This window comes from Phalangium opilio, unplaced genomic scaffold (assembly GCF_054372755.1).
Source record: "Phalangium opilio isolate 3A_F unplaced genomic scaffold, DU_Popi_V2 ptg000101l_1, whole genome shotgun sequence".
NCBI classification, from domain to species: domain Eukaryota; kingdom Metazoa; phylum Arthropoda; class Arachnida; order Opiliones; family Phalangiidae; genus Phalangium; species Phalangium opilio.
The window spans coordinates 9,518,156-9,527,835 of record NW_028324204.1 but is presented as its reverse complement, the minus strand read 5'-3'; the positions used below and the strand labels follow the sequence as shown (position 1 = coordinate 9,527,835).

At 47.7% G+C, this 9,680-nt stretch overlaps 2 non-coding genes across 2 annotated transcripts; both read right to left on the bottom strand.

The window, feature by feature from the left end:
* Positions 1-268: 268 nt before the first annotated feature.
* TRNAI-GAU (transfer RNA isoleucine (anticodon GAU)) lies at positions 269-341 on the bottom strand. Its single transcript has one exon. It is a non-coding gene; the product is annotated as a tRNA-Ile (tRNA).
* A 7,432-nt stretch (positions 342-7,773) lies between these two features.
* TRNAY-GUA (transfer RNA tyrosine (anticodon GUA)) lies at positions 7,774-7,846 on the bottom strand. Its single transcript has one exon. It is a non-coding gene; the product is annotated as a tRNA-Tyr (tRNA).
* Positions 7,847-9,680: the final 1,834 nt, after the last annotated feature.

The following is a 9,680-nucleotide window of genomic DNA, read 5'->3' as shown; positions in this document are numbered from 1 at the left end:
CCTATTGGTTAACAGCCGAACGCGCTAACCATTGAGCCACGGAAGCTCAGAAATTAAATGGTTGTCACGTATTGTGGAAAAGTTTTGACTTTTTACGCTACATCTGAGACCCCACAACACCTCTCCCGGGTGGGCTCGAACCTTCAACCTTTCGATTAACAGCTGAACGCGCTAATCATTGCGCCACGGAAGCCCAAAAATTAAATGTTCGTCAGGTGTTGTGGAAAAAACTTTGACTTTTTACGTTACATCTGAGACCTCACAACACCGCTCCCGGATGGGCTCGAACCACCAACCTATTGGTTATCAGCCCAACGCGCTAACCATTGCGCCACGGAAGCCCAAAAATTAAATGGTCTTCAGGTATTGTGGAAAAACCTTGACTTTTTACGTCACATCTGAGACGTCACAACACCGCTCCCGGATGGGCTCGAACCACCAACCTATCGGTTAACAGCCGAACGCGCTAACCATTGAGCCACGGAAGCTCAGAAATTAAATGGTTGTCACGTATTGTGGAAAAGTTTTGACTTTTTACGCAACATCTGAGACCCCACAACACCTCTCCCGGGTGGGCTCGAACCTTCAACCTTTCGATTAAAAGCTGTACGCGCTAATCATTGCGCCACGGAAGCCCAAAAATTAAATGTTCGTCAGGTGTTGTGGAAAAACTCTGACATTTTACGTTACATCTGAGACCTCACAACACCGCTCCCGGATGGGCTCGAACCACCAACCTATTGGTGAACAGCCGAACGCGCTAACCATTGAGCCACGGAAGCTCAGAAATTAAATGGTTGTCAGGTATTGTGGATAAGTTGTGACTTATTACGTTACATCTGAGACCCTACAACACCTCTCCCGGTTGTGCTCGAACCACCAACCTTTCGGTTAACAGCCGAACGTGCTAACCATTGCGCCAAGGAAACCCAAAAATTAAATGTTCGTCAGGTATTGTGGAAAAACCTTGACTTTTTACGTCACATCTGAGACCTCACAACACCGCTCCCGGATGAGCTCGAGCCACCAACCTATTGGTTAACAGCCGAACGCGCTAACCATTGAGCCACGGAAGCTCAGAAATTAAATGGTTGTCACGTATTGTGGAAAAGTTTTGACTTTTTACGCTACATCTGAGACCCCACAACACCTCTCCCGGGTGGGCTCGAACCTTCAACCTTTCGATTAACAGCTGAACGCGCTAATCATTGCGCCACGGAAGCTCAAAAATTAAATGTTCGTCAGGTATTGTGGAAAAACTCTGACATTTTACGTTACATCTGAGACCTCACAACACCGCTCCCGGAGGGGCTCGAACCACCAACCTATTGGTTAACAGCCGAACGCGCTAACCATTGCGCCACGGAAGCCCAAAAATTAAATGGTCGTCAGGTGTTGTGGAAAAAACCTTGACTTTTTACGTCACATCTGAGACGTCACAACACCGCTCCCGGATGGGCTCGAACCACCAACCTATTGGTTAACAGCCGAACGCGCTAACCATTGAGCCACGGAAGCCCAAAAGTTAAATGCTCGTCAGGTATTGTGTAAAAACCTTGACTTTTTACGTCACATCTGAGACCTCACAACACCTTTCCCGGATGGGCTCGAACCACCAACCTATTGGTTAACAGCCGAACGCGCTAACCATTGAGCCACGGAAGCTCAGAAATTAAATGGTTGTCACGTATTGTGGAAAAGTTTTGACTTTTTACGCTACATCTGAGACCCCACAACACCTCTCCCGGGTGGGCTCGAACCTTCAACCTTTCGATTAACAGCTGAACGCGCTAATCATTGCGCCACGGAAGCCCAAAAATTAAATGCTCGTCAGGTATTGTGTAAAAATCTTTGACTTTTACGTTACATCTGAGACCTCACAACACCGCTCCCGGATGGGCTCGAACCACCAACCTATTGGTTAACAGCCCAACGCGCTAACCATTGCGCCACGGAAGCCCAAAAATTAAATGGTCTTCAGGTATTGTGGAAAAACCTTGACTTTTTACGTCACATCTGAGACGTCACAACACCGCTCCCGGATGGGCTCGAACCACCAACCTATCGGTTAACAGCCGAACGCGCTAACCATTGAGCCACGGAAGCTCAGAAATTAAATGGTTGTCACGGATTGTGGAAAAGTTTTGACTTTTTACGCAACATCTGAGACCCCACAACACCTCTCCCGGGTGGGCTCGAACCTTCAACCTTTCGATTAACAGCTGTACGCGCTAATCATTGCGCCACGGAAGCCCAAAAATTAAATGTTCGTCAGGTGTTGTGGAAAAACTCTGACATTTTACGTTACATCTGAGACCTCACAACACCGCTCCCGGATGGGCTCGAACCACCAACCTATTGGTGAACAGCCGAACGCGCTAACCATTGAGCCACGGAAGCTCAGAAATTAAATGGTTGTCAGGTATTGTGGATAAGTTGTGACTTATTACGTTACATCTGAGACCCTACAACACCTCTCCCGGTTGTGCTCGAGCCACCAACCTTTCGGTTAACAGCCGAACGCGCTAACCATTGCGCCAAGGAAGCCCAAAAATTAAATGTTCGTCAGGTATTGTGGAAAAACCTTGACTTTTTACGTCAAATCTGAGACCTCACAACACCGCTCCCGGATGAGCTCGAGCCACCAACCTATTGGTTAACAGCCGAACGCGCTAACCATTGAGCCACGGAAGCTCAGAAATTAAATGGTTGTCACGTATTGTGGAAAAGTTTTGACTTTTTACGCTACATCTGAGACCCCACAACACCTCTCCCGGGTGGGCTCGAACCTTCAACCTTTCGATTAACAGCTGAACGCGCTAATCATTGCGCCACGGAAGCTCAAAAATTAAATGTTCGTCAGGTATTGTGGAAAAACTCTGACATTTTACGTTACATCTGAGACCTCACAACACCGCTCCCGGAGGGGCTCGAACCACCAACCTATTGATTAGCAGCCGAACGCGCTAACCATTGCGCCACGGAAGCCCAAAAATTAAATGGTCGTCAGGTGTTGTGGAAAAAACCTTGACTTTTTACGTCACATCTGAGACGTCACAACACCGCTCCCGGATGGGCTCGAACCACCAACCTATTGGTTAACAGCCGAACGCGCTAACCATTGAGCCACGGAAGCTCAGAAATTAAATGGTTGTCACGTATTGTGGAAAGGTTTTGACTTTTTACGCAACATCTGAGACCCCACAACACCTCTCCCGGGTGGGCTCGAACCTTCAACCTTTCGATTAACAGCTGTACGCGCTAATCATTGCGCCACGGAAGCCCAAAAATTAAATGTTCGTCAGGTGTTGTGGAAAAACTCTGACATTTTACGTTACATCTGAGACCTCACAACACCGCTCCCGGATGGGCTCGAACCAACAACCTATTGGTTAACAGCCGAACGCGCTAACCATTGCGCCACGGAAGCCCAAAAATTAAATGGTCGTCAGGTGTTGTGGAAAAAACCTTGACTTTTTACGTCACATCTGAGACGTCACAACACCGCTCCCGGATGGGCTCGAACCACCAACCTATTGGTTAACAGCCGAACGCGCTAACCATTGAGCCACGGAAGCCCAAAAGTTAAATGCTCGTCAGGTATTGTGTAAAAACCTTGATTTTTTACGTCACATCTGAGACCTCACAACACCTTTCCCGGATGGGCTCGAACCACCAACCTATTGGTTAACAGCCGAACGCGCTAACCATTGAGCCACGGAAGCTGAGAAATTAAATGGTTGTCACGTATTGTGGAAAAGTTTTGACTTTTTACGCTACATCTGAGACCCCACAACACCTCTCCCGGGTGGGCTCGAACCTTCAACCTTTCGAATAACAGCTGAACGCGCTAATCATTGCGCCACGGAAGCCCAAAAATTAAATGCTCGTCAGGTATTGTGTAAAAATCTTGACTTTTTACGTCACATCTGAGACCTCACAACACCGCTCCCGGATGGGCTCGAACCACCAACCTATTGGTTAACAGCCGAACGCGCTAACCATTGAGCCACGGAAGCTCAGAAATTAAATGGTTGTCACGTATTGTGGAAAAGTTTTGACTTTTTACGCAACATCTGAGACCCCACAACACCTCTCCCGGGTGGGCTCGAACCTTCAACCTTTCGATTAACAGCTGAACGCGCTAATCATTGCGCCACGGAAGCCCAAAAATTAAATGTTCGTCAGGTGTTGTGGAAAAAACTTTGACTTTTTACGTTACATCTGAGACCTCACAACACCGCTCCCGGATGGGCTCGAACCACCAACCTATTGGTGAACAGCCGAACGCGCTAACCATTGAGCCACGGAAGCTCAGAAATTAAATGGTTGTCACGTATTGTGGAAAAACTCTGACATTTTACGTTACATCTGAGACCTCACAACACCGCTCCCGGAGGGGCTCGAACCACCAACCTATTGGTTAACAGCCGAACGCGCTAACCATTGAGCCACGGAAGCTCAGAAATTAAATGGTTGTCACGTATTGTGGAAAGGTTTTGACTTTTTATGCAACATCTGAGACCCCACAACACCTCTCCCGGGTGGGCTCGAACCTTCAACCTTTCGATTAACAGCTGTACGCGCTAATCATTGCGCCACGGAAGCCCAAAAATTAAATGTTCGTCAGGTGTTGTGGAAAAACTCTGACATTTTACGTTACATCTGAGACCTCACAACACCGCTCCCGGATGGGCTCGAACCAACAACCTATTGGTTAACAGCCGAACGCGCTAACCATTGCGCCACGGAAGCCCAAAAATTAAATGGTCGTCAGGTGTTGTGGAAAAAACCTTGACTTTTTACGTCACATCTGAGACGTCACAACACCGCTCCCGGATGGGCTCGAACCACCAACCTATTGGTTAACAGCCGAACGCGCTAACCATTGAGCCACGGAAGCCCAAAAGTTAAATGCTCGTCAGGTATTGTGTAAAAACCTTGATTTTTTACGTCACATCTGAGACCTCACAACACCTTTCCCGGATGGGCTCGAACCACCAACCTATTGGTTAACAGCCGAACGCGCTAACCATTGAGCCACGGAAGCTCAGAAATTAAATGGTTGTCACGTATTGTGGACAAGTTTTGACTTTTTACGCTACATCTGAGACCCCACAACACCTCTCCCGGGTGGGCTCGAACCTTCAACCTTTCGAATAACAGCTGAACGCGCTAATCATTGCGCCACGGAAGCCCAAAAATTAAATGCTCGTCAGGTATTGTGTAAAAATCTTGACTTTTTACGTCACATCTGAGACCTCACAACACCGCTCCAGGATGGGCTCGAACCACCAACCTATTGGTTAACAGCCGAACGCGCTAACCATTGAGCCACGGAAGCTCAGAAATTAAATGGTTGTCACGTATTGTGGAAAAGTTTTGACTTTTTACGCAACATCTGAGACCCCACAACACCTCTCCCGGGTGGGCTCGAACCTTCAACCTTTCGATTAACAGCTGAACGCGCTAATCATTGCGCCACGGAAGCCCAAAAATTAAATGTTCGTCAGGTGTTGTGGAAAAAACTTTGACTTTTTACGTTACATCTGAGACCTCACAACACCGCTCCCGGATGGGCTCGAACCACCAACCTATTGGTGAACAGCCGAACGCGCTAACCATTGAGCCACGGAAGCTCAGAAATTAAATGGTTGTCAGGTATTGTGGATAAGTTATGACTTATTACGTTACATCTGAGACCCTACAACACCTCTCCCGGTTGTGCTCGAACCACCAACCTTTCGGTTAACAGCCGAACGCGCTAACCATTGCGCCACGGAAGCCCAAAAATTAAATGGTCGTCAGGTGTTGTGGAAAAAACCTTGACTTTTTACGTCACATCTGAGACGTCACAACACCGCTCCCGGATGGGCTCGAACCACCAACCTATTGGTTAACAGCCGAACGCGCTAACCATTGAGCCACGGAAGCTCAGAAATTAAATGGTTGTCACGTATTGTGGAAAGGTTTTGACTTTTTACGCAACATCTGAGACCCAACAACACCTCTCCCGGGTGGGCTCGAACCTTCAACCTTTCGATTAACAGCTGTACGCGCTAATCATTGCGCCACGGAAGCCCAAAAATTAAATGTTCGTCAGGTGTTGTGGAAAAACTCTGACATTTTACGTTACATCTGAGACCTCACAACACCGCTCCCGGATGGGCTCGAACCACAAACCTATCGGTTAACAGCCGAACGCGCTAACCATTGAGCCACGGAAGCTCAGAAATTAAATGGTTGTCACGTATTGTGGAAAAGGTTTGACTTTTTACGCAACATCTGAGACCCCACAACACCTCTCCCGGGTGGGCTCGAACCTTCAACCTTTCGATTAACAGCTGTACGCGCTAATCATTGCGCCACGGAAGCCCAAAAATTAAATGTTCGTCAGGTGTTGTGGAAAAACTCTGACATTTTACGTTAAATCTGAGACCTCACAACACCGCTCCCGGATGGGCTCGAACCACCAACCTATTGGTTAACAGCCGAACGCGCTAACCATTGAGCCACGGAAGCTCAGAAATTAAATAGTTGTCAGGTATTGTGGATAAGTTATGACTTATTACGTTACATCTGAGACCCCACAACACCTCTCCCGGGTGGGCCCGAACCTTCAACCTTTCGATTAACAGCTGAACGCGCTAATCATTGCGCCACGGAAGCTCAAAAATTAAATGTTCGTCAGGTATTGTGGAAAAACTCTGACATTTTACGTTACATCTGAGACCTCACAACACCGCTCCCGGATGGGCTCGAACCACCAACCTATTGGTTAACAGCCGAACGCGCTAACCATTGAGCCACGGAAGCTCAGAAATTAAATGGTTGTCACGTATTGTGGAAAGGTTTTGACTTTTTACGCAACATCTGAGACCCAACAACACCTCTCCCGGGTGGGCTCGAACCTTCAACCTTTCGATTAACAGCTGTACGCGCTAATCATTGCGCCACGGAAGCCCAAAAATTAAATGTTCGTCAGGTGTTGTGGAAAAACTCTGACATTTTACGTTACATCTGAGACCTCACAACACCGCTCCCGGATGGGCTCGAACCACAAACCTATCGGTTAACAGCCGAACGCGCTAACCATTGAGCCACGGAAGCTCAGAAATTAAATGGTTGTCACGTATTGTGGAAAAGTTTTGACTTTTTACGCAACATCTGAGACCCCACAACACCTCTCCCGGGTGGGCTCGAACCTTCAACCTTTCGATTAACAGCTGTACGCGCTAATCATTGCGCCACGGAAGCCCAAAAATTAAATGTTCGTCAGGTGTTGTGGAAAAACTCTGACATTTTACGTTACATCTGAGACCTCACAACACCGCTCCCGGATGGGCTCGAACCACCAACCTATTGGTTAACAGCCGAACGCGCTAACCATTGAGCCACGGAAGCTCAGAAATTAAATGGTTGTCAGGTATTGTGGATAAGTTATGACTTATTACGTTACATCTGAGACCCCACAACACCTCTCCCGGGTGGGCCCGAACCTTCAACCTTTCGATTAACAGCTGAACGCGCTAATCATTGCGCCACGGAAGCTCAAAAATTAAATGTTCGTCAGGTATTGTGGAAAAACTCTGACATTTTACGTTACATCTGAGACCTCACAACACCGCTCCCGGATGGGCTCGAACCACCAACCTATTGGTTAACAGCCGAACGCGCTAACCATTGCGCCACGGAAGCCCAAAAATTAAATGGTCGTCAGGTGTTGTAGAAAAAACCTTGACTTTTTACGTCACATCTGAGACGTCACAACACCGCTCCCGGATGGGCTCGAACCACCAACCTATTGGTTTACAGCCGAACGCGCTAACCATTGCGCCACGGAAGCCCAAAAATTAAATGGTCGTCAGGTATTGTGGATAAGTTATGACTTATTACGTTACATCTGAGACCCTACAACACCTCTCCCGGTTGGGCTCGAACCACCAACCTATTGGTTAACAACCAAACGCGCTAACCATTGCGCCAAGGAAGCCCAAAAACTAAATGGTCGTCAGGTATTGTGGAAAAACTTTGGTTTTCTACGTTACATTTGAGATCCCACAACACCGCTCCCGGATGGGCTCGAACCACCAACCTATTGGTTAACAGCCGAACGCGCTAACCATTGAGCCACGCAAGCTCAGAAATTAAATGGTTGTCACGTATTGTGGAAAAGTTTTGACTTTTTACGCTACATCTGAGACCCCACAACACCTCTCCCGGGTGGGCTCGAACCTTCAACCTTTCGATTAACAGCTGAACGCGATAATCATTGCGCCACGGAAGCCCAAAAATTAAATGTTCGTCAGGTGTTGTGGAAAAAACCTTGACTTTTTACGTTACATCTGAGACCTCACAACACCGCTCCCGGATGGGCTCGAACCACCAACCTATTGGTTAACAGCCCAACGCGCTAACCATTGCGCCACGGAAGCCCAAAAATTAAATGTTCTTCAGGTATTGTGGAAAAACCTTGACTTTTTACGTCACATCTAAGACGTCACAACACCGCTCCCGGATGGGCTCGAACCACCAACCTATCGGTTAACAGCCGAACGCGCTAACCATTGAGCCACGGAAGCTCAGAAATTAAATGGTTGTCACGTATTGTGGAAAAGTTTTGACTTTTTACGCAACATCTGAGACCCCACAACACCTCTCCCGGGTGGGCTCGAACCTTCAACCTTTCGATTAACAGCTGCACGCGCTAATCATTGCGCCACGGAAGCCCAAAAATTAAATGTTCGTCAGGTGTTGTGGAAAAACTCTGACATTTTACGTTACATCTGAGACCTCACAACACCGCTCCCGGATGGGCTCGAACCACCAACCTATTGGTTAACAGCCGAACGCGCTAACCATTGAGCCACGGAAGCTCAGAAATTAAATGGTTGTCAGGTATTGTGGATAAGTTATGACTTATTACGTAACATCTGAGACCCTACAACACCTCTCCCGGTTGGGCTCGAACCACCAACCTTTCGGTTAACAGCCGAACGCGCTAACCATTGCGCCAAGGAAGCCCAAAAAATAAATGGTCGTCAGGTATTGTGGAAAAACTTTGGCTTTCTACGTTACATTTGAGATTCCACATCACCCCTCCCGGGTGGGCTCGAACCACCAACCTATTGGTTAACAACCGAACGCGCTAACCATTGCGCCACGGAAGCCCAAAAACAAAATGGTCGTCAGGTATTGTGGAAAAACTTTGGTTTTCTACGTTACATTTGAGATCCCACAACACCGCTCCCGGGTGGGCTCAAACCACCAACCTATTGGTTAACAGCTGAACGAGCTAACCATTGCGCCACGGAAGCCCAAAAATTAAATGCTCGTCAGGTATTGTGTAAAAACCTTGACTTTTTACGTCACATATGACCTCACAACACCGCTCCCGGATGGGCTCGAACCACCAACCTATTGGTTAACAGCCGAACGCGCTAACCATTGAGCCACGGAAGCTCAGAAATTAAATGGTTGTCACGTATTGTGGAAAAGCTTTGACTTTTTACGCTACATCTGAGACCCCACAACACCTCTCCCGGGTGGGCTCGAACCTGCAACCTTTCGATTAACAGCTGAACGCGCTAATCATTGCGCCACGGAAGCCCAAAAATTAAATGTTCGTCAGGTGTTGTGGAAAAAACCTTGGGTTTTTACGTTACATCTGAGACCTCACA